The sequence below is a fragment of the Amphiura filiformis genome, chromosome 7 (assembly GCF_039555335.1).
Source record: "Amphiura filiformis chromosome 7, Afil_fr2py, whole genome shotgun sequence".
In the NCBI taxonomy this organism is placed as follows: Eukaryota; Metazoa; Echinodermata; class Ophiuroidea; order Amphilepidida; family Amphiuridae; genus Amphiura; species Amphiura filiformis.
The window spans coordinates 37,882,097-37,906,920 of NC_092634.1; positions in this window are offsets into that span (position 1 = coordinate 37,882,097).

A 24,824-nucleotide genomic window follows, 5' to 3' on the forward strand; every position below is an offset into this window, starting at 1 on the left:
GTATAGAATTTGAGCTGAGTGATATCTCCAATTGGCATTCATTCTGAAAGCGTTATTATACGAAATGAAATGAAACATCAACTGATCTCTAGACGATATAATCGGTCCATTTGGTGTGGACGAATCACGAAGCCAATAGAAGAATAATAGCTACGCAACCTTGTAAATGATCTGTATTGGCAGTGACTTCAGATTGTTAAATTTGCATTAAAATCTACTTGTTAATTTCCGATAATCTCTTCTCACTGTTCTAAGGCATGCTTTCCTGATATTGTAATTATACCAAAATATCAAATATATTGCTTTGTTAACGTAATTTTAGATGTATGTATTGTCTTCTTCAGGTCATAGACAGGGCAAAAAAATATAACAATAACTTTCCTCACGAAACCCTATTACATTGCGTAGATTATTCCCGAGTGTGTTCATAACTCAGAAGTCCATGGCTAAACGTTGAATAATAAAACTATTATATATAGTACGCAAAAAATCGCGTGAGGAACACGAATTCTACGAGATTTATTTTGACCATATCTGAGTAGCCTATTATTCACGAAATAGTAAACTGTATACTTGGACATGAAGTAGAATAACGCAGAGCTTATACAAAATTTATCGTATCAGACGATGTTTTACAAGTCGGATAACAATAATCGCGGCAATTTTGCTCACGGCGGTAGAGAATTCAATTTTCAAAGGATAAAAAGCGCCGCGACGAAATAGGCATGAGAAATGACGGTGGGAGTGCATATATTGACGAGCAACTGTAGATGATAATGTCATTCTCAAACAGAATTATAACGTACCGAATCGTAACCTAATATAACTGCACAAAGAAAGAATTCTATATCATACCCAAATTTAAAGGCAATATGTTTCTGGAAAACGACGTACATCCTCAGATGAAATATTAGGTGCATAAGTATATGAGAACAGGTCGTTATTCGATAGAACCGCTATTCCGAATGGTCTTTATTCCCAAGGTTTATTACTCCGAAGGGTCATTACTCCGAATTTACACCAACGTTCATTATTCGAAGGGTCAATACACCGAATGTTCGCTACTACGAAGAGTAATGACCCATCGGAGTAATGGGGGGAGGGGGTTGGAACAACAAAATTATTCATGACGATGCGTGAGATTTTACTCATTTTTCAGCTTTTTGCGGCGTTAGATTTATTACCTGGGCGTGAAATTTTACTACCTTGGCGTGAGACCGTGAGAAAGTGACCCAATGGCAATGCGTGAGACTCACGGCCAATGCGTGAGAGTTGACAGCCCTGTATTATTCTGAGGAGGAGGAGTTAGGCGTAGTCAGGTGGCAAGGGGAAGCTGTTCCCCTGTGAGAAGTCTTTCCCTCCTCTTCCCCCCTCCTCTTCCCCCTACCCCACCCACCCCTTCCCACCCGGATGCTGGCCACACTAGATCTTTTTTGTACTTTTTAGCCTATTTTTGTCAATTTTCATCAACGTTTGTCTCACTTTAAAAGTTGCCTTTCCGCCTTTGCCCTCTCTGACAAAGTGCTGACTGCGCCACTGGGAGGAGTCAGACAGTCAGCCATGAACTCTTGCCATGATCTTCCCCTTCAAACTAGTAGAAGAGCGCACTCACATATATTTGACCGTTCTCTGGCATCACATGAATTGTTTTTTGTTTTCGAGACTTCACTTTGATAACGATTAATAAGTATCATAAATCATCAAAGATAATTGTTCAATAAATCGTCGCCTCTGTTTACCATGTTTACCGAAAAGAGAAAGCTAAACATTCTTATTATCATTCTGGGAGTTGCTTGTCTCACTTTTAACCACAGTGGTCTCATCTACAATAGCAAAATTCATTAAGATCCATTCGACAATACACAACTCAAAAGTTGATCTCGAATTATGGGGGATGAGTTTTTGTACCCAACACGTGGAAATGTTATTTTATGAATGTAAACATCTGTTGGGATTTAGGAACTTTGCCGTGACAGACGAGCATATTTGAGATTATAGTGTCTTTCGTACCTGACCTTAACTTTTTCCACGCGGGTTTTGACTGCAGACGACAAGTTTCAATTTTATTAATTCAAAAATTTAATTTAAATTCAGAATTTTAACTTTTCATGACCATATTTGGAATCAGCATGAAAAATGCATTAAAATGAGTACAAACAAGCCTAGTATTGGTTCAGTGGTTCTTAAGATAGCTCTTGATATTTTGAGAAAATATCTCAAAACTTGCTTATGTTGATGGCTATAGCAAGCACATAGAGCATTAAGTTCAACAGCAGTCGTCTAAGTTGTAAATCGGAAGTCAGTGTTAAGAATAACATGGCATATATAAGTCATCTTGGTAATAAACATATCAACACTACACGTGCTAGAACGTAAAGAGAAGTTCATTTACATGTCATATTGAAATAGGAGGTGTTAACAGCAATTGAGTTATACGTATTATTAAAACTGACTTGATGATGTTGTTTATGAACATGTTATGTATGTTGGTAGAATTGTCAAATGCTTATTAGTAACCAATAATTATGAAGTCTGCGCCTTGCTGTTATAGTGTTAGACACCCTTAGAAAAATACAAGGAATTCTATAATGATTCTATCATCGTGTTGTCGTCATAAAATCGAGCTAGCTGATTACAAAGACACTTAACAGGAAATTCGCTAACCATTAAGCCCAAGACTCACCATATTAGCAACAAACAGGCAAAGAAACGCACACCATATACATTAAACCATCGCAGCCGTATGTTGGTAGAATTGTCAAATGCCCATAGCACCCCCATAAGTCTTCGTCTTGCTGTTACTCACTGTTAGAAACCATTAGATTTCGTACGAATTACGTGGTCGTATTGGCCTTTCATCGGACGGAAAGTTGACGTCATTCAAGCGCGCTGATTACAAAAAGTTAAGCCCAAATCTAACTTTCCCTATATATTCATTTTCTTAATAATAGTTCACCCGTTAGCTGTGAGAGTAACTGATAGCAATGCTATTTGACCCCTGATGACCTTACTGACTTTTTGACATGTTCCCGTCATATTGAGGATTCTTTGTACCACTTTAAGCCCGACATACCAGGGAACTTCTATTATTATCGGGAATTGCCTGTCACACATGATCGCACACAAGGTCGTATAGGCAATTGGTCGGACATCATCTGCCCAGAACATATTGACCCAGGTCAGCATACCGCCACATCCTTCCCGACGTGCTTAGTAGCCAAGTCCGTAGAAGAGTGGATCCACACACTATGTACACAAATATACATTTGGCCACATTTTATTATACGATTAATACGAATTTATTAAACATGGTAACAAATATTCTCTAGCAAATCGGTTATAGATGGAACTGGTAGGCATATTATAAATTCGGGATATTAAATATCTTCTTGACCAGCCAGATCTGCGCATGGTCAAAGATGAGGATAGACGAGTATCAGACCGACGCAAACTGGCTTAGTCTCCACATCAGCCAGTTTGGTTCCGCCCCTCCACAGGGAGCGTAACCTGTTTAGGAGACTCGGTCGGACCTGGTCGGACCTCATCTCTCCCCATCGATTGTGACCTATAATCCCCGACATTGCCCTTATGAACTCGCATCCGCCTGACTTACTCTAACGTTTGACCCCATATGACCGTTGACCTCGGTTTGATTTTGCATTGAAGGGCGTAAACCACCAATTCTTCTCCATTGACAATCAACCTTTTTAAGCGGCGTTTTCTACCAGACAATATTTTTCACTTTTTAACGTCACCCCTGTATTAATTAAGGACTGAAATTTCATTTAAGCTTCAATTTTGGGAAACTTTACAGATTCAGTTTTTTATTAAAAATTGTTGTAAAGCGACGCCGCTATTTCAACTGCCGTTAGCAGTAATTCGGACAGGGCCTACTTTTTTTGTGAAATCGATTTGTAAATTTCATATCTATTTTAGTCATTAATAGGTTGGCATCTTCCATTTAAATCAGAACATGCCAACCTCACGAAGAACATGGTCCATAAGGACACCACATTGTCTCCAGTAGCCATATACTTTTAACCGGAACTCATCACCATTGTACCTTTCGCGCAGTGATTTGGTGTAATGCGCCCTTATGGAGAATTACTTACACCAAGTTTAAGCCAAATCAGGCAAAGTTTACAATTTAGCCCCTCGATGTTCTTTGACCTCGGATGACCTCGATTATATTTTTACGTGTTCCCCTCATACGTAGGAATCCACCCACCAAATTAAGCCTGATCGGACAAAGTTTGAAATTTGAACTCTCCGTAATGACCTTTGACCTTGGTTGACCTCAATTTTGTTTCGTGCAATTTATTCCTCTCGTATTAAGGATTCCACCCACCAAGTTTGAGCCCGATCGGACGAAGTTTGAAATCCACGACCTTTGACCTTGACCTCCGATGACCTTTAATATTTACTTCATTTACTTGACGGTTTCGCATATCATGGTTGGTAGACCAGGATGGTGGTTGTTTACCCTTACTTCCCGTTGAACGTATGCTGACTGAAGAGGGTGTATTAGGGCCTATCAGCCAGGAGAGGATTATACATATGCCTTATGAAGTGGGACCCTGCGCCGATCGGTGAGCGAGCAGTCTGACGTCAGCTATTGCGGACGATGCTGTCCAACAAAACATGTCATCAACTGGACAATGCCAAAATCCTGTGTAAGAAGTGTGATGCAAATATCTAAGTACTAGACGAATTAAAGGATCCTAAGTCATGTCTATGATCTTCTCTTGACTAATAATACACGGTTATAATTATACACCCTCTTCAGTTGGGATACGTCCAACCGGGAGTAAAGATCAACAACCATCATTATGATGATGTCTACCGACCATGATAGAGAAAACCGTAAATTTTGGTTGTGTTCAAAACAAATCTATCTATCTATCTATACTACTAAAATAATAGCCGTTGTCTGTGTGTCTGTCCGTCTGTCCATCTGTCCGGCTATGCGTTCCGCCACGCTTCGACGCATCGTTCCGATATTTCACACATGGGCGTGCGCTGTTTACCGGGTAGTTTTGAAGGTCATCGGAGGTCAAGGTCAAAGGTCAAAATGTCAAACTTTGTCCGATTGGGCCCAAACTTGGTGGGTGGGATCCTTGATACAAGAGGAATATATGCCCGAAACAAGATCGAGGTCGAACGAGGTCAAAGGTCATTACGGAGGGGTCAAATTTCAAACTTTGTCCGATCGGGCTCAAACTTGGTGGGTGGAATCCTTCGTATGAGGGGAGCATGAAAAACATTATACGGAGGTCATCCAAGGTCAAAGGTCAAAGGTCATGGATTTCAAACTGTCCTATTGGGCTCAAACTTGGTGGGTGGAATCCTTGATATGAGGGGAATATATCTGCGAAACAAAATTAAGGTCAACCGAGGTCAAAGGTCATCTAGGGGCTAAATTAAAACTTTGCCCTATTTGGCTTAAACTTGGTGGGTGGAATCCTTCATATGATGGGAGCATGAAATAATTACATTGAGGTCATCCGAGGTCTTATGTCATCTGGGGTCAAAATTTCAAACTTCGCCAAATCTGGCTAAAAGTATTCTGCATATCACGGGAGTAAAATCAAACCGAGGTCAAAGGTCGCATGGGGTCAAATGTTAGAGTATGTCCACTGGTAACAAGAATCATTGATATGTCAGAAACATGTCATAAAGTCATAAAGCGTCTTCAGGAGTCAAGCAGTATCTCTATCATGCAGCTGGAGCCCTAATAGCTACAGGGCTATTACAGCCACAGGCGCACTAGTACTACTAAAATAATGAGCGAAGTCTGTCTGTGTGTCCGGTTGTCTGTGTGTCCGGCTATGCGTTTCGCCGCGCTTCGACGCATCGATCCGATATTTCGGATATGGATAGGTATCGGGAAAAGCATGTTGACCGGGTGGTTTTGAAGGTCATCGGAGGTGAAGGTCAAAGGTCAAAATTTCAAACTTTGTCCGATCGGGCTCAAACTTGGTGGGTGGAATCCTTGATGCCAGGGGAATACATTGCGCCAAACAAAATTGAGGTCAACCGAGGTCAAAGGTCATTACGGAGGGGGATCAAATTTCAAACTTTGTCTGATCGGGCTCAAACTTGGCGGGTGGAATCCTTGATGCATGCGAGGGGAATATATTGTGCGAAACGAAATTGAGGTCAACCGAGGTCAAAGGTCATTACAGAGGGGTCAAATTTCAAACTTTGCCCGATCGGGTTCAAACTTGGTGGGTGGAATCCTTGATACGAGGGGAATATATGCACGAAACAAATTGAGGTCAACCGAGGTCAAATGTCATTACGGAGGGGTCAAATTTCAAACTTTGTCCGATCAGGCTCAAACTTGGTGTGTGGAATCCTTGATACGAGGGGAATATATGCGCGAAACGATCTTCAATATGACAGGAACATGTCAAAAGGGTTATCAGGGGTCAAACAGCATTGCTATTAGTTACTCTCACACCCAGGCTCTCACAGTTACGGGTGAACTAGTACTACTAAAATAATAGCCGTTGTGTGTCTGTCTGTCTGTCCGGCTATGCGTTTCGCCGCGCTTCGACGCATGGTTCTGATATTTCAGACATATATGGGTATCAGGCAGGCGCTGTTTACCGGATAGTTTTGAAGGTCATCGGAGGTCAAGGTCAAAGGTCAAAGGTCATTACGGAGGGGTCAAGTTTCAAACTTTGTCCGATCGGGTTCAAACTTGGTGGGAGGAATCTTTCGAATGAGGGGAGCATGAAAAACATCAAATGGAGGTCATCCGAGGTCAAAGGTCATGGATTTCAAACTTTGTCCGATCGGGCTCAAACTTGGTGGGTGGAATCCTTGATATGAGGGGAATATATGTGCAAAACAAAATTGAGGTCAACCGAGGTCAAAGGTCATCTAGGGGCTATATTTAAACTTTGTCCTATTGGGCTCAAACTTGGTGGGAGGAATCCTTCGAATGAGGGGAGCATGAAAAACATTAAATGGAGGTCATCAGAGGTCAAAGGTCATGGATTTCAAACTTTGTCCGATTGGGCTCAAACTTGGTGGTTGGAATCCTTGATATGAGGGGAATCTATGTGCAAAACAAAGTTGAGGTCAACCGAGGTCAAAGGTCATCTAGGGGCTAAATTTAAACTTTGCCCTATTGCGCTTAAACTTGGTGGGTGGAATCCTTCGTATGAGGGGAGCATAAAAAATACATCGAGGTCATCCGAGGTCAAAGGTCATCTGGGAGCATGAACAAAATCAAACCGAGGTCACTCGAGGTCAAAAGTCGTATGGGGTCAAATGTTAGAGTATGCCCAATTGGGCTTAAACATGGTAAAAAGAAACATTGATATGTCAGGAACATGTCATAAAGTCAAAAAGGGTCATCGGGGGTCAAGCGGTATCTCTATCATGCACCTGGTGCCCTAATAGCTAAAGGTCCATTACAGCTATAGGTGCACTAGTACTAATAAAAATAATGAGCTCTGTGTGTCTGTCTGTCTGTCTGTCTGCCCGGCTATGCGTTTCGCCGCGCTTCGACGCATCGTTCCGATAGTTTAGACATAGATGGGTACCGGGTAGTTTTAAAGGTCATCGGAGGTCAAGGTCAAAGGTCATGGATTTCAAACTTTGGCCGATCGGGCCCAAACTTGGTGGGTGGGATCCTTGATACGAGGGGAATATATGCCCAAAATAAAATCGAGGTCAACCAAGGTCAAAGGTCATTACGGAGGGTCAAATTTCAAACTTTGTCCGATTGGGCTCAAACTTGGTGGGTAGAATCCTTCGTATGAGGGGAGCATGAAAAACATTATATGGAGGTCATCTGAGGTCATAGGTCAAAGGTCATGGATTTCAAACTTTGTCCTATTGGGCTCAAACTCGGTGGGTGGGTTCCTTGATATGAGGGGATTATATCTGCGAAACAAAATTAAGGTCAACCGAGGTCAGAAGTCATCTAGGGGCTAAATTTAAATTTTGCCCTATTGGGCTTAAACTTGGTCGGTGGAATCCTTCGTATGAGGGGAGCATGAACAAATAACATCCGAGGTCATCTGGGGTCAAAATTTCCAACTTTACCAAATCTGGCTAAAAGTATTCTCCATATCACGGGAGCATGAGCAAAATCAAACTGAGGTCACTCGAGGTCAAAGGTCGCATGGGGTCAAATGTTCTATAGAGTATGTCCACTGGGCTTAAACATGGTAAAAAGAATCATTGATATATCAGGAACATGTCATAAAGTCATAAAGGGTCATCAGGGATCAAGCAGTATCTCTATCATGCAGCTGGAGTCCTATAGCTACAGGGCCACAGCTACAGGCGCACTAGTCTTTTATAATATTTACCAACAAACCTGATGAATCTATTTAGTGAACGGGAAACCGTCATCGATGACTCGCAGTATCCGTCAATTTCAGGTACAATGTATTTTATTGCGGACTGTCTGGTAGACAGGGCAGATGATTTCAAATTTGATTGACGCTCATGGTCGCTGGCCTCTTCTCTCTATAGACTTGCAAAAAGATAAATGCTTCTCATATTGGGTCTATATATTCTAAATACCGCGCGGTCATCTGTTTAAGTATATATTATCTTTGATTTGAAGCGCCTTAAACTATCACCTTAAAATAATTTATGTCCAGATGTATTACTCATAAATCCTAGCAATGATATCAACTGAAAATGAACCATAAACAAAGGTGTGCTCTTGAAAGCGATCCGACTATGACCCGTCGCGTAAAATGTTAAGTAATAAATTATTGTACTTAAGAAAACTCCAGGTTCAACCATTGGCAAAATTTGCTATCAAAAGTAAGGTCAACAACACTTGCATTTTATCCCAATATTTCAGAAAAGCAATTCTCCGTCAACAGTGGTCTAATGCTATTGGTCGAATGACTGATGAAGTGATGATCCACTAGTGTTTCTAGACGTTGACAAGCTCCATTTTGCCCTTTTGAACGGTGTTTCTAGTAGACAATCATATACTCGGGGAAGTTCACGGCACCCGTCCCTATATAGGGTGGGTTGGTCTCTTGCTTTATGTATATGGCTTTTTTTCACTTTTCGAACTTTTTAACATTATTGTACCGCTGATAACGGAGAATAGTTTCTCTGCAAGGTTTATGAGACCCGGGAAATAAGAGTGTTCTTTACCGTACCAGTGCAGTTTTAATTTTACTTTTGATGTCTACTATATATCATTCGCAAAATGATCATGTTGAAGATGTCATTGCTGTAAAATAATACGAATATATTTGTACAAAAATATACATTGTTTATGTTAGAAAGAAAAGACAAAATTAAAATTCCTCCTTGGCTTATTAATGAAGTTTTGCATCGTGGCACACCGTCTGACCGTATATGCAAAAGTATGAAAATAATTTTAATTGCCAAATGTCAAAACAAAGATATATTTAATGCAGACCCTGATAATGTTTATAACTTCTCGTAATATATCATAGTTAACTATTTACTGTCATCCCTGACACCAGGGGACACTCTGTCTGTTAAGACGCACGTGGGAAGTATCATTTTATAAAGGTGCATATACTTTACCAGTAAACATCTTTGAACTTTTGTACTTATAAACTTTTTCACGCGAATATCTATGGCATCTATAAAATTGCATTTCTCCACAATTTCTTTTTCAAATTTTCCGTAACAGTATCTAGAATCTTGTAAAACTTGAGTTCTTAATGAGTATAAACATGACTAATTTTGGTTCTGTGGTTCTTGAGCTATAACGTGATACTTTGCGTGCTGCCATGAAGTCCCAAACTTTGAGATATTTTCTCAAAATATCAAGAGCTATCTCAAGAACCACTGAACCAATACAGGGCTTGCTTGTACTCATTTTAATGCATTAATCATGCTGATTCCAAATATGGTCATACCAATATACAATTCTGGCATTTTTTTTATTTTAAAGAAAATATGGGACTTGTCGTCTGCAGTCAGCACCCGCTTGGATAGGGCTATCGCTAGGATCCACAACATACTCATCTACCAAGGCATAGTTCTTTAACCCCAATACATTTGCACATTCATTGAATGACCTTTGAAAATTTGGGTACAAAAATTCATAGTCTGCAACTTGAGGTCAAATTTTGCACAATGATTGTTTAATTGAGGTTATTGAACTATGCCCCTGGGATGAGGCCATTTGTGATCCATAGTGTATTGGGTCTAAATTATAGCCTACATAATTATCGCATAAACATCTCATCAGGTGCACCTTAATTTGCAGGATGAATTGCATTATTATATCGCGTGCAATGTTTTAACATTAATTCAAGAAGAAAAATTCCGCTCGATGGCAGACTTAGAAGAATTTTAATTTAGGAATCACCTTTTGAATTGTGAATGATTAGGTATGTGTGTGGGTCTATCATGTCTATTGCATATCGGGTTACTGTCTAGAAATAATTTGAAACTTTGCAACTTTCATTTGTAACATAGGTCTACTTGTTATATACATTCTATGCTGAATGAAGAACATACATACTACAACAAGACACGTCAGTTGAAATATATAGTAGTCGTAACAGCTTTGACAAACCTTCACTTTGTGGGAAAAATATTATAGGCCTACCTATAGAGGTTATCCGTGTTCTATAAGCTGCATATCCTACCAGCGACTCCTATACCTTGTTTAGGACTTTCAAAAGAAGTACCTGCATGTGCAACCATGACTATTTCAAAATAGCCCGCCAAAGTCATGCAGGTAATTCCGAGGTCGTGCATTGAATTAGTTTGAATGAGGAATACTACGGGAACCAGTGCCTTTTGTTAGAAGTCATGCATGAGTAAAGTGGATAACCTCTATTGTACACTACAAGATTCCTATTGTTTCCACCTGCATAGGTACAACGTCGCCAAGGTATCTCTTGATATGCTTAACAAATTTGGAGTAAGGGCCATTTTAATGATTTGCAAGATGGTGGCAAAAGGTCATCAAAGTTACACAGGGGTTACATTCAAATATTGCTCATATCTTGTTGAAAACCACACCTAACTACTTCTCTGGTCAGAAAAAGTATAGTTTGATCTATCTGTGACGTACGGTTCTTGAGTTATAAGCAAAAAAGGTCAACGGTCATATTTTGACCTCCACAGTGGTCAAATCTGCAAAAAAATGCTCAGATTTGAGCCAAAATTGTCTCAAATTGTTCGTCTTGCAAAATCAAGTCGAGTGAAGAATAGTTTGTACCATCTAGTATGCTTGTCGTTACAAATGTAACATCGCAAAATAGGTGACGGTCAATAGAAATCATGGGGAATTGGGAATTTACCCTGTTACTTATAGGTATAATGAAACATTTGAGTATGGGAAAGCTATTCTTTATTTGAATTATTTTTGGAAGAGGATCAATTTGAAACCATTTTGATTAAAATTGGTGCATTTTAAAGGATTTGACACATGTGGGGGTCAAAATATGACCTTTGAACTTTTTGTTTAAACCCCGAGAACCGTATGTCACAGATAGGTCAAACTGTACTATTTGCCGAAACCTTATCAGATATGAGTAGTGAATGTGACTCCTGTATAGACTTTGATGACCTTTTCCCACCATCTTGGAAAGAAATTATTTTGGCCCTTTCTGCAGATTTGTTAAGCATAATGAGCTACATGTATCTGTGGTGCCAATTTCTGTGCTTTTCCGAAAAAATGCTCAATAAGTTTGATATGCTGCACTAACAGTACCAATGCTTCTGTTGCACAGGACCCACCAGCATCAAGCAGTGGTATTGCACTGGTATTGCACTGGTACTCGCCTGACTGCACAGTACCAGCAATAGGAATCTTGTAGTGTACTTAATGATAGCAAATTTTGGCCAGTTTTTGTACACCGTATTATAGATGAAACTTATGAACCGTTATAGGACCTAACTATATCCAACGGATCGTCATAAGAAATATACTTCAAAAATCTACTGATAACTCAAATCACCTATATTATTCTTTATCATGCTATTGCATATAGTTGTCATGGTTGTGGGTGTGATTCTCTAAATCTTTGGTGTCATTTTATTAGTGGTGAACATTTTTAATAGTGGTGACCATAATTATTGTCCTCACACAGTTTCAGGACGTTCAAAACAGCTTTCTTGATTCTTGTGTACAGGGTGTATCAAAATGATTGGTACCCATCAATTTCGATGTTTAACGAAAAACTTGCCTCTTCCAAATGCAACATTGAATACTCTTAAAATGTCTAGAAAATGTAGGTTATGACTTGTTGTGCAATTAATCTATAAATTGTTTTGATCTTATGTTGAATTTTGATGTGTCAGACTCATCCATTATCAATTGATAATGGATGAGTCTGACACATCAAAATTCAACATAAGATCAAAACAATTATAGATTACTTGTGGGTACCAATCATTTTGATAAGCTTGCATAAAGCATATATCATTCTTTAAAAAAAGGTCTACGGAGAACAGAGGTTGTAACAGAACGCTACAGGTGGGATCACATTCAAATTTACAGCCCTAACTTTTGTTTTATTTTTGAATGATTGTTTGTTTAAAAGATAAACTGTAACAAAAATCACATAAATTTAACAAACTGCCTCACTAGTAGTCCTAATATCGCAACCACAGTTCTTCGCGGTTACTTCCTTAACCATTTCCATGCTGATGCTAATGTCGAATACATCTGGCAGATCTAAAAATGTATTGTTGCAGCTTGCAATAAATGTCCATAATAATGAGATCCGAGATGATCTTTGCTCAACGGACTGCCCTAGCAAACATTTTTAGAGCTGGGCACTAGCTAAAGAGTTATCATGTAATACGGTATAGTTGCAAGAAATGAAGGTCAAATGAAGAGAATGTTACAAGAAATAAAGGTCCATTTTCCTTCTGTTAAAAAAACATCTTTTGCTGAAAACAGTTAGCCCTTCCCATTTTGTTCGCTCTTATGAAAACAATTCATCCCTTGTGCCAATTTGCATACTGAAGTCTCGTCAGTGCCCTCTTCTTTCCCCCTGTTTCTTGCTTGTTTTCCCCTTATTTTCCTGTTCGTACATGTTTTCTTGGCGATCACAAAAGCAGAGTATCACACAATATCATGTTACGCACACTTGTTAGAGTGACCATTGTCGTGTAAGCAAAGTGCTAAAACAAAACTTTGTTGCTCACGATTGTAGCATTTTCCTCTCGCCGAAATCACAATTTTCTTCGAATTTCTTTATTATCATATGTGCAATTCTCTCCATTTCTCTCTCTTCAACCAGACTTTCACGATATTCATGATGGCACACAACCCAAATTAACTGAAAACAAACGGAAAATAGGTCGCAAGAAAAACCTGTTAAAAAGACAAGTCATATTGGCGCTCATGTGGCGACATTCATAAACGTGTGGTGGAATCACTTAAAATTGAAATCAAACAGAGCTTAGTCGATGTCATTAAAAGTTCATGTGTAAACGCAATGTATCAAGGGTTGAAGCTCTATTTGTACGAGTAAATAGCTGGTGCGATTTGGGAGAAAATAGTTTAATCTTGAAAATGCTGAAGTATATTTCATCATTTTAGTTTTATAGGATTATAAAGGTTTTTAAAAAGAAACAATGTTAGAAAATATGGAAGTCGAACCTGAAATTGAAGAAAATATGAAACAACGGTCGTCTTATATCATGTATATAGATGCATTTTATGGCAAAGTCTACGGTGCCTGGAGACGCGCAGTTGTAAATTTGCTGTGAAACTGGATGCGAGGTCTTTGTCATGGACTACATCGCCTTGTCATTAAATTGCAGTGGGCGGAAAGTGATTTCCAAATCGATACAGGTACCCCATATAGAGGCAAAGGCGTCGTTTCACACTATTTTGTTTCCACTGCCATTATAATAAGGGCAGACAGATTAATATAAAATCACGCAATTTGATAAATTATTTGAACCAGTTTTCTAGACAGTGTTGTTTATCCAAATGATGAAAGTACACAACAAAATTCCAGCATTCTTAAATGAACAAAATACAGCACGAAAGGGAGTCTTTAAATTACTTCTTTTACCAACTGGAACAAAAATGTGGAACTAAATATGACCTCAACATGTTTTATTTGCTTGTTTTGATTATACATGAATTGAATAAACTCACGGAAATATGGGTTATTTTTGTCACTTTTGATCAAGTAATTTTAATAGGTGTTAGCTAGAAAAATAGGCGTGATTTCTGAATAAATCTTAAATGGCTCGCACCTGTATCTAACAGATGTTGAGGTATGTATGAGAACAGACAGACATTGAAGGAGAAAAACATCCTTTTTTGTTTGTCGACCCGCGATTGAACCATAATCATAAAGAAATAATTTAATATTTTATGAAGTGTTTACAAATTGAGAATTGCCAACGGCGTCATATGAAATCAATATCGATTAAATGTTATCATACTTTTTGGATTATTCGTGAACTTTTTTAATTTTTGGAAAGTTGCAATGACTATTGAACTTTCAAAAGTACAGATTTGATAATTTTTCACTAGACATGCTATATCTGGATCAGAAATCGAATTTGTGCTTGAGTATAATGCTGACAAAGCGTAAGCACTTGATAACCGAAAGATAATGTCGGACGGGTCATCAAATTTGTGTATTATCATACTTTTTACCTAAAAGTGCTGCGAAAGGCAACATGGTATTCACAGACATGACGGAGGCCAATACAGTACGAAATATATGCTATTGCGGCAGATTTTGTGCAATCTTCAAATGGTCGAAAAAAAAATTCGACCAGAGCGATTTTTATCTTAATGCACCACAGACTTCTCCGTAGTCCACTTGCCCATTCTAGTCCAATGACTAGTAAAACGGAGCCTTTAATATATATATAAAGGCACATGAGGCCAGAATTCTTTTAATACGACGTTTTTTCAAAATGGCAAAAACGAAGTTTTTTTTTAAAGAAAAACTTAATTTAGTAAACAGCGCAATATAAAATTTTAAAAACAAATCAGTTTTAACAGTGTTACAAGTTTATTTCTACGTTTATCAATAACTTCCAAATGATGATAGGTCCTATGTTTTGTGTCACCACAGTTGAAGCTAAATAAGACAAGACATTTTCATTTGCTGCCACACATGCCATCGTTGAACCACACATAAATTCTTATCAAGTTGAACGCTAAGAGTTGAGGCTGTTGGAAGAGCAACTTGTGAATGGATTGCAAAGTGTACTGTTCTACATGTATAACTCCTAACGAACTGTGGCGGACAAAACCTTGAACACATCCCAATTATATTCATTAGTGCTTTCTTCATAAGACGAACACTTTCAAAGAAATGACCAAGACTGTTTGCTGACCACTTGAGACCAGCTCAGCGTCAGATTTGAATTGGAAGACAATTGCGTTTAATTGTAATTCTCATGCATAAGGCGTGGCGATGACCAACACCACTTGGTCTATTCTTTTTCTTATAAAATCTTTTACGTGAGAAACAAAAGTGATCTTCATCACGCTTGATGAATATGACGCACCTTTGTGCAAACATGAAAAAAGACGCCCTTTTTGTCAAGATGAGCTTAGCTTAATCCCGAGCTAATTGATATTTCATCTCTTGCTATAACTTCCAAACCAAAACCTTGCAAACGTTTTCAAACTTTTGGAAACTTGCACCGCTGTTAAATAGACAATAATATTTTGTGTGTTGTTCTCCTCTGAAGAAGTTCATTTGACGTGCATCTTATTTGAAAAACAACATTAAATAGGCAAATATTTCATCAAACTCATGGTTTTAAAAAACAGTGGGTCACGCGCGAACTCACAACAATGGGGTCGCAAGACTATCATGACTATCCTGGAATAAGATGTGGCACCATTTTAACATGAGGTCGGGATCGGGAGTGGTCCGACTTTTAAGAAACTGGGTCGGTTTCCAAAAAGAGGTTGGGAATATGACCCCGATCTATCTCAATCTTGGCATGGACTATTATGTCGAGCAAATCACAATAATTCACATCATCATACAACGCGGTTTCTACTGTTTTACCGTACCTTGCCTCTGAGAAGGGCATACTTTGTTCAGCAGCAGAACTATACTGTTGGAGAGAAATATTTTGATCATCAGCAGAGAAAAGCTTGCTAGCAGAGCTGGCCCTTGAGTAGGATCAACCTCCGCGCATTTCCTCCTTCACTCTCGTCACTGGACAGTTTTCTTTCCAAATCGTTTCCGAGTAACCACATCAGTGTGGCGAGATCGTGACCAACACTGTGTGTTTTACGCCAGAGATTTAAATATCAATGCATTAAAATCATCTAAACGCGCCAAGTACTCTCCAATCGAAATTCAATAAATTAAGCGAGAAAACGAACGGTATAGTGAGATTATTTAAAAAGGGATGAGTCGGTTGATACGTGGATTGGTTTGAAATAGTGTCATTTACATGTAACGATTATATCCAATTATGTCATCACCATTTCCCCATATAATATATCTGATATAGCTTTTATGTTCTAGTTTATATCTTTGTCATGTTTGACTCTCGTTGTATTTTTCATTCGCCTGTCTGATATGAGACTGGTGTGAAGTAATAACATAATATAATGTCTATAACATCACAGGCTGTATCAAAACGACTGTTAACCACTCAGTTTTACTAGTATACTTATTGAAAAGCTGCACCTTAAAATGCCGCATTAGATCATTTTAAAATTACCAGAATGTGTATAGCTTTATACAGTATACTGCTGGCCAAGAAGCTAAAAGATTATACGCCGTAACCCTGAATGTCCAAGATGCAATTTTCAAAATTATAGCCTATAAACCATCATCATCATCATCATCAGTCGGCTGCGGAGCAGGCGACTACAAGCTTTCTCCAACTATTGCGATCTTGGGCAAGCGAAACAATTTTGTTTGGCTGCAACATCCCTTCAGTATCTCCCAGGAGGTGCTGGACATACTGTAAGTACAGTGTGCGCGGCCGTCCTGGTTTCCTCTTCCCATGTGGTGGTATATAAAGGGCATATTCTTTCACAGGCTCGTCGTCTTCAAGACGCAGTATATGGCCGAGAAATTTGAGTTGATGAATCTTGACTCTGGCAACCAGTGGAGTGGTGTTGGTCAGATTGTAGATGGTTTCATTTGGAATCCGATCCACACGCTTGATGTTTAACATGACTCTGTAGCAAGATGTTGCAAAGGCATTGATTTTGTTTTCCATGTCCTTGGTGATTACCCATGACTCACACCCGTACAGAAAGACAGTAACACAAGTTGTCTCAAACAGCTTGATTTTTGTTCCGATTGGCAGGGATGGGCTTCTCCAAAGGCGTTCCAGTTTCCAGAAAGCTGCCCAGGCTAGTGCTTTTCTTCTTTTTAGGTCTCCAGCACTAGAGCCCATCTTGGAACCCAAGTACTTAAAGTCTGTGACATGGTTGATGGAACTACCATAAACTTCAAGTGCTGGTTGGGCATTACAGTTTGCAGTCATATATTCTGTCTTAGGTGCGCTGATGACAAGGCCTAGATCTGCTGCTGCAGTTGCAGTCCTAGTAAGCTGCGACTGGGCCCGGGCTGCATGTGGAAGATTCCAACAGGGCAATATCGTCAGCAAAATCCAGGTCATTCAGCATCCTAGCAGGATACCTGCTTGACCGACGTGGGTAGGTAACAATTCCAGCGTCAATTCCAGAAGTTGATTTCTTCAGAAGGTAATCTACCAGGACACCTAACTATAGAAAACCGAAGATTGCATCTTGAACGTCCAAGGTTACTCGTATATATAATATATAATCCGTGACATTAATCTATACATTAAGGTAGATTCAAGTTCATGTTGCATTTTTTATGTGACAGTCGTCAAAAATGCCAAAATGGTATGATAGCACCCTCACACTTGAACGCTTAAAAGGGTTCCTAAAATTTTAAGAACCCTTTAGAGAATCATTAGAGGTTCTGCAGCCTCTTTAGAGGACAAAAAGAGTCCCTCAAAGTGACCTGTTATGGCTCCTTTTAAGAACCACCAAGTTTATCTTGAGAGGACATAAGAATAAAGAACCCCCTAAGAACATTTTTCTACAGCCTTTAATACCAACAGATACTACTGGTACCACTTGCTTAACATTTCTGAATTTGTTTTTACCACGTCAACAATAAAGTGTTACATTATCTTGATGAAATTGTTCCACAGGTTGCTTTTAAGCTTACTCGCTGTTATTCGTGCAGGAATGTCCTTTGCGCGACGATCATTTTGGCTTCATATATTAAAAGAGAATCACAAACCATCGTTAAACCAAGGGAGATGTTATTGCAACAACAACAACACCCCCTCCATCGAATTAATCACCCTATCCTTGATTGTGATATCTATGGAGTGATTGTCATGGACGCCAATGGAAATAAGCTTCCCTTATGAAGCTACATTCTTGGGTTATCCATTTGTAGTCCAAATATTCACAGCAATTCAAATAATCAAACAAACAAACAAACTACCGATTAAAGGAGTATTTCATGATCCTATCAACCTCTTTTTATGACATTTTTCAGTAGATATCTACGAAAAAAGCTCACTCCCAAAATTTCAGTTGATTCCGATTTTGCGTTTGTGAGTTATGCATGATTATGTGTATTACACTGGTCCATAGACAATGTGTTGTAATTTCGTTCTGGTACATCAGAACGAAATTCAAATTTCACGATATCTTTGCCAAACGAATTAATCTGCAAGAAATTTTTGGTACATACACATTATGTATATAGCCAGAGATTTCCAGTGATATAAAAATCTCAACTTTTTTTGAGAAAAGTGGGGGGATGATGCTGTGGATCACGAAATGCCCTTTTAATATCTTGAGGCTTTAATCATGTTTAACAAATAAAAACAGAAACAAAGAAGCAAAATAATAAACGAAACAGAATAACAAAAACGTTATACCACCTTAATAATTTTCACGTGTTTAAATATAATAACACTGCATTCTTGATTTCCACCAAAAAGTTTGATTTCACATTTTTCGAATTGGCTGGTTTTTTTACCCAATCAGAAGCAGAAAACCATGCAAGGCACGGCTACCAAATGTGAACAAAGATAATTTAAAAAATTGATCTAATTGTTTCAATATTCTCATCTGATGCAGTCATAACAAAGTTATGTATAATTAGACAAAAAAGAAGAAATCAATGATTATCACGTCTTTACATTTCTCAAGAATTATGCACATCAAAATTAAGTTTTTATAGACATCGCTAATTATTTAAACCGGTACTAATTTACATTCATAAAACTCCCAAGAGCTCTTAGTAAATGAGAAACATATCAAATATGTATGCATTAATTGCACTAACTTAGCCCTGTGTATGCGGCTATCGTCTGCAATCGACAACTTTACAAATTTAACATAAAAATAAAATCTTGTAAATTCTTAATCGCATTAGACATGACAACAAATTTATTAAAATGAATACAAATACACGTACAAATATGCCTAGGCACTATTCGTAGTGTTAGCCCATTGAGTCGTGAGGTATGAAAAGATGTTATTATGTGAAAAACTTGTGAATCTGTGCGAGAATAGTATTGTCCAGACAAGCAGAATCCGGGTGAAAACGTCCGATTTTATTGTCGTCTACTACGTGATTCGGCGAGACAGCATCAAACGGGATGCGTGTGTGAATGGTAGTGTATTGCACCGTTGTTGGCCTGATTTTATAATAGAAATGTTGCTGTTTATTTCAATAAAGTTAGGGAATGAAAATATGTTTGCGGTTTTCGATTTAATGTCGTAAATTTAAAAGAGGTAAATAACATGCAGGATTATGACAAGGAGAATAATATTTGTGTGTATTTATAAGATATTTGTTGTATTTTATGTGTTCTTTTTTTTTTATCTCGGCCCTCTTTTTCATTGTCCTTGTCCTTCGCCATCATCATCGTTATCATCGATTACGGTATTTCACAATTTTTATCATCTTCTTATCTTTCATCCCTGCCCCTCTTCTATTTTGTGTTCATTGCATGTTCATCAAGTTATTTCTTCTTCCTTTATTTCTTCGGATTCCTTTTCTTCTTTTCATCCTTCGCTGTCTCTTTCTCCTTACTTCTTCTTATTTTTAAACCTGGCACTTAAACAACCCGAGTTGTATGAAATATTTGTTGCTGTGTGTCGCTTTCAACATGTTCAAGCCATCTCTCTTTCTGTTTTGCTATAATTTGATTAATTTTTATGCTTGCTATCACTTGTATCTAGATTCAATTATTTGCTGTATATAGGGGGCCTATTTTTTGTTGTTTGTCCCTGAGGAAGGGCAGTTTCTGCTCGAAACGTCGGTTTTATTTTTGTTTAAGTTTGTCTACTATCCCTGTGGTTTTGGATTTTTACTAGTGCAGCAACAGTGTACACTATCATGGTTTACATACTGCATTAGTTTTTATCTTGTCTTTGTCTTGTACCCCACACGAAGTTCCAGTGGCGGCGCCACAGGGGGGGCAAGGGGGCAATTGCCCCCTATGATTTTCAAAAAGAGGTAAAAGGAAGGAAAAGAGAAAGAGAAGAAGAGAGAGAAAGGGAGGGAGAGAAAGAGAGGAGGAGAAGGAGAAAAGGAGCCATTCCCCTCCCGGGCATGCATGGTTAGAAGGAGGAAACTCCCCCTTCGGACATCTTGCCCCTACGCGGTTTTAAAGTTGTTGGTTTTTATATTTTGGGCCCATTTTCGGCAAACTCCCAACTACTTTCGCTTGCTACACTCGCGAATGGCCAAATTTTGTCCTTTTCTGACTGAAAAAGCATAAAAAATTATTTTTTTTTCACTCGCTACGCTCGCAAAGTGGACCTTTTCGGCTTTTAGTGATCATAGGGGGCGACTACCTCCCGCCTATACTCTTGATTGCGGCTTTCAAATAGAAATATTTCCAACCTCAAGACACCCCCCATTCATACAATTTTATCGTGCCAATTTATATTTAAAAAAAACCCCGGCATATCATGCAACTGACTTAACATACACCGCGTTGCGACCAGAGGCGTAGATTTGACCCGGGGTCGGGGTATAAATCCCCCCAATATTTAGGGTAGATGGTCCATACGATCATTCCCCAATGTTGACGCCTGTAGGCCTATGTGGGTTTCTGACCAAAGTAACCTTATATTTGGTCATTTTAGCCTAAAAAGTACCAAATTTTTATTTATCGTTTCCTCCATATTTCACCTCGTGCACATTTGTACCATGAACTTATTTTGTTGCCAAAAGGTGCTGGATTTACTAATTAAGTAGGTCCATGCCTAAAACCAGCGGGCTAAAAGTCGGGCCCGTGAATGAAATCCATAAAAATATGCAGTTGGAAAATAAATAAATAACCTAAAAAGGGTGAAAATGGTGCATCAAATGGCTTCATTTGTGCTTTCATTTTGAAAATTTTCTAAATTATGAGGGGGCATCCCCCCTCAGACACCCCCCTGCGTCGACGGGCAGCGCTGTCGCGCTGCATACAAAATTTCAGCAATTTTTTCCCCCCCCCCCCCTATCAAAATACCCTGGCGCCGCCCCTGCCAAGTTCGTATACCTGGCTCGAATCTTTCTATAACTTCTCTGTTAATACGAGTTTTCCTGCATTCCCATTTTTGTTCAGCGTAAAAACCATTTTCAGGCGCATAATGTTTTCAATATTTTGCCTCCGATGTAAACAAAGTATGCCATGATATGTAGGTTACATTTTTTGCCTTATATAACAACTTTCCATCCATTTAAATGCGCAACGGTTACTGTGCCAAAGTTCTCTTACGATTTACATTATTTAGAAAGGGTAAAAGTGCACCATATAGCTTAAGGGATCGTTTAAATAAAAGCTTAACATCATTTAGGTCACCCGATCTGTGTAATACAAGGTTTAATTGTAAACTAGAAAGTCAGGGTCATATATGTATTCAAATAATATGTATAATTTCTTGTGACCCGGGCAATCAAACAGTATATTGATGTTCATCTTCGTCTTTGGGTTTTCTACGTTTAAAAGTGTAATAAGGAGTATATTGCAAAGGGTGTATAGCGGCACCGATGAAATATATTTCACATAAGGGTTTTAGGTGACGGATTAGTGTAACGCGAACCTACTTCAAGTGTATGACCGCGCCTTTTTGAGCCACTCGGTACCGCTTTTTCTGATTAGAACTTTTTCCACTATTTGTGCCAGGGACATGTACCAAAATAATCTAATTAACAAAATTATTGTTTATGTGGTATTATAATACCTATATTGATTTATTTCAAAAATAGCGCCGGAATTATACCCGGGGTATGTAGTAAAGGTTGATGTGTGTGACGAATGTACAAGGTTCTGGTGCTTCTTTTTTGGATTATTTTATATGCTATAGATGATTATTATATTGCATCGACGAAGTTCATACCATACCATACCATACCATACCATACCATACCATACCATACCATACCATACCATACCATACCATACCATACCATACCATACCATACTATACCATACCATACTACACCATACCACACCATACCATACCATACCATACCATGCCATACCATACCATACCATACCATACCATACCATACCATACCATACCATACCATACCACCATACCATACCATACCATACCATACCATACCATACCATACCATACCATACCATACAATACCATAGAATACAATACAATACAATACAACACACTACAATACAATACAACACAATAAAAACAATACAGTACACTGCAATACAATACAATACAATACAATACAGTACAATACAATACAATGCAATATGGCTAATCACTACAAATACTGATATTGATGATTTGTGGCCGTGTACTTAATATAATTATATACTGTAAATAAAAATGTTTATGTTTTCAACCCTTATTTAAACACTACGTGCAGCTTATACATTTACTGCTTATAGATATCTAAATAAATAATCATATCAGTAGTGTTAACGAAATAGCTAAGTGGACCACTGCTGATACAGGCATTGATGAAGTAACTGTCTACAGTTTACAGTTTTCTACTGCTGATCAGTAGTGTTAACGAAATAGCTAACTGCTTATGGTAACTACCGCTGATATTGGCATTGATGAAGTAACTGTCTACAGTTTACAGTTTTCTACTGCTGATCAGTATAGTGTTCACGAAATAGCTAACTGCTTATGGTAACTACTGCTGATACAGGCATTGATGAAGTAACTGTCTACAGTTTACAATTTTCTACTGCTGATCAGTAGTGTTAACGAAATAACTAACTGCTTATAAGTACTGTTGATATAGACATTGATGACGTAACTGTCTACAGTTTACAGTTTTCTACTGCTGATCAGTATAGTGTTCACGAAATAGCTAACTGCTTATGATAACTACTGCTGATACAGGCATTGATGAAGTAACTGTCTACAGTTTCAGTTTTCTACTGCTGATCAGTATAGTGTTCACGAAATAGCTAACTGCTTATGATAACTACTGCTGATACAGGCATTGATGAAGTAACTGTCTACAGTTTACAGTGTTCTACTGCTGATCAGTAGTGTTATAAAATAACGAAATAGCTAACTGCTGATAATAACTACTGCTGATACGAGCATAGATGAAGTAACTGTATACAATTAGTAGGTTTTTAGCGTATACAGTTTACAATAATCTACTGTTGATATCAGTAGCGTTAACAAAATAGCTAACTGCTTATGATAACTACAGACTACTGATGATTCAGCCATTGATGAAGTACAGTTATATATTGTTGATGTCAGTATAGCGTTGACGAAATGGCTAACTGTGGCCAATGATCCAGTGTAATACACATAATCATGCATAACTCGCAAACGCAAAATCGGAATCAACTGAAATTTTGGGAATACACTTTTTTGTAGATATCTACTGAAAAATGTCATAAAAAGAGGATGCTACGATCACGAAATCCTCCTTTAAAACGTAAAATAAGCAAAATGAAACGTTTTTAAACCAATTATACCAATGCCTTTAAATTAAAATTTAAAGGCATTGGTATAATTGGTGTCAACGAAATAAGGAAATGCAAAAACACCATCACATTTTGCGTTGCGTTGCTCCAAGAAAATTGCATCCTATATCAAAATGTATATATTTGTTAAACTGATTTTGTCTTGCTGTCTATACCTATAAATCTTTTTTAAACCGCTAGCTATTTTATTTTCACATTAGTCTATGCCGGTTAAAATATTCGGGTTTAATTACCAGCTATCAAAGAAATCTTAAACGTCTCTCTCCAATGACGTATCGACTTGACAAAATCCATCTTTTGATAAATATTTGCTCATGAAACTTATTGGTCATTTTAAATGTGTCGCACGTTTAGTGCTAATTGTATTATAACCCTTGTATCATACTATAACACCTTATTGTCACTATTCATTTTTACCAACTTTAATGTAATCTGGCGTGCATAACATAACCGCTGCATGCACTGGCGTATGGAATAAATTGTCTACGAATATTTTGTGTAAAACACGGGTCTTTGTTCATATTTGTTTTCATTTAGCTAAATGGACGAGAATGGGGGATGTTTACATATGCTGTGAAAACCGTCGAGTGAAACCCCAAAGGCTTGAATTCGGTGTTATGCCTAAGTTTAGTTTTAAAATGGATAGACAAAGAAGTGGGGCTACTTAAAATTCTAAAATCGAGGGATATCTGTGATTGAGGATTGAAAACGCACGTGGCGTTTGATATGACTGTGAAGTCTAAATATTTTGAAATGAACAAAAAATCAATACGTTAAATATGATCGGTACTTATAAACATTGCCAGAGGTTTGTGAACTTCCTCGAGTCCAACACCCGGGGTTACTCAACACAAATGACCATACGGGTATGCTACCCCGGAAAGACTCCTGTTTTTGGA